The sequence below is a fragment of the Gossypium hirsutum genome, chromosome A05 (assembly GCF_007990345.1).
Source record: "Gossypium hirsutum isolate 1008001.06 chromosome A05, Gossypium_hirsutum_v2.1, whole genome shotgun sequence".
Lineage (NCBI taxonomy): Eukaryota > Viridiplantae > Streptophyta > Magnoliopsida > Malvales > Malvaceae > Gossypium > Gossypium hirsutum.
Window position 1 is genome coordinate 46,516,952 of NC_053428.1, and position 1,305 is coordinate 46,518,256.

At 37.3% G+C, this 1,305-nt stretch overlaps 1 non-coding gene across 1 annotated transcript; it reads left to right on the top strand.

Annotated features, from left to right (window-relative positions):
• The first annotated feature begins 375 nt into the window (after positions 1-375).
• LOC121229792 (small nucleolar RNA R71) lies at positions 376-482 on the top strand. Its single transcript, XR_005927748.1, has one exon. It is a non-coding gene; the product is annotated as a small nucleolar RNA R71 (small nucleolar RNA).
• Positions 483-1,305: the final 823 nt, after the last annotated feature.

The window sequence follows — 1,305 nt, forward strand, 5'->3', positions numbered from 1 at the left end:
GTTATTGTTACCCATATATTGGACTTGTTCCTCCTCGATGCTTAGGTTGAAGGGTTGATATTTTTTGCATGCTCCTCCTCCATTCGAACTGGATGTACCTGAGTAGAACCACACAAACCATAAATCTTTCTATTTAAGAGCTCTACTTGGTTAGATAGCATAGTAACCGCATCGAGGTTGAAAACACCGACTGCTTTCGTTGGCTTTGTCCTCATAACTTGCCACTGATAGTTATTCAGTGACATCTCCTCAATAAACTCGTAAGCCGCCTCAGGTGTTTTGTTATTCAATGTTCCACCTGCGGCTGCATCAATGAGTTGCCTCGTTAAGTGGTTCACACCGTTGTAAAATGTCTAAACTTGTAGCCAAAGTGGTAACCCATGGTGAGGGTATCTTCTCAAAAGATCCTTGTATCTCTCTCATGCATCATAGAATGTTTCTAGATCCATCTGCACAAAGGAAAAAATGTCATTCCTCAACTTAGCCATTTTAGCCGGCAGAAAATATTTAAGTAAAAAATTTTCTGTCATTTGTTCCCAAGTAGTGATTGACCCTCGTAGTAACGAGTGCAACCACTGTTTAGCTTTATTCCTCAATGAAAAGGGAAACAACCGAAGGCAAATGGCATCATCAGAAACGCCATTGATCTTAAAAGTATCGCATAACTCCAGAAAGTTTGTCAAGTGATTGTTTGGATCCTAATCCTGCAAACCATCAAACTGAACAAACTGTTGTATCATTTGAATTATGTTAGGTTTCCGTTCAAAATTATTTGCAGCAATAGCAGGTCTAACTATACTTGACTCAGTTCCTGTTAAATTATGTTTAGCATAATCATACATAGTACGTAGAACAGGATTCTGATTTACTGGATCAGCAGCAATCGCAGGAGGTAGCGGATTTTCTTGGTTTTTAGCCATCTCCTCGGTAGTGGTTGAAGTATCATCCTCTTGCTCTTCTTCTGTGTATCTTAGGCTTTGCCTTATTTCTCTTTGGTTTTTTCAAACTGTGCAGTCGATCTCACAGTCAAAAAGTAGTGGTCCTGACGGGTTTCTTTTGGTCATAAACTAGAAAAAACCTGTCAGAAGAAAATAAATGAGAAATTAGACAATAAAATAAAAATTTAAATTGTAATAAAAGTAAAATGGCTAAAGTAATAAAAATCAAATGTTACTAATATCCTAGTTTCCCAGCAACAACGCCAAAAACTTGATACGTGATATTCGCGATAGGTTTTAAAAATTTATAATTAAGCATTCCTGAAACTAACTATTATCATGATGAAGGCAAGTGTACCTATCGAAC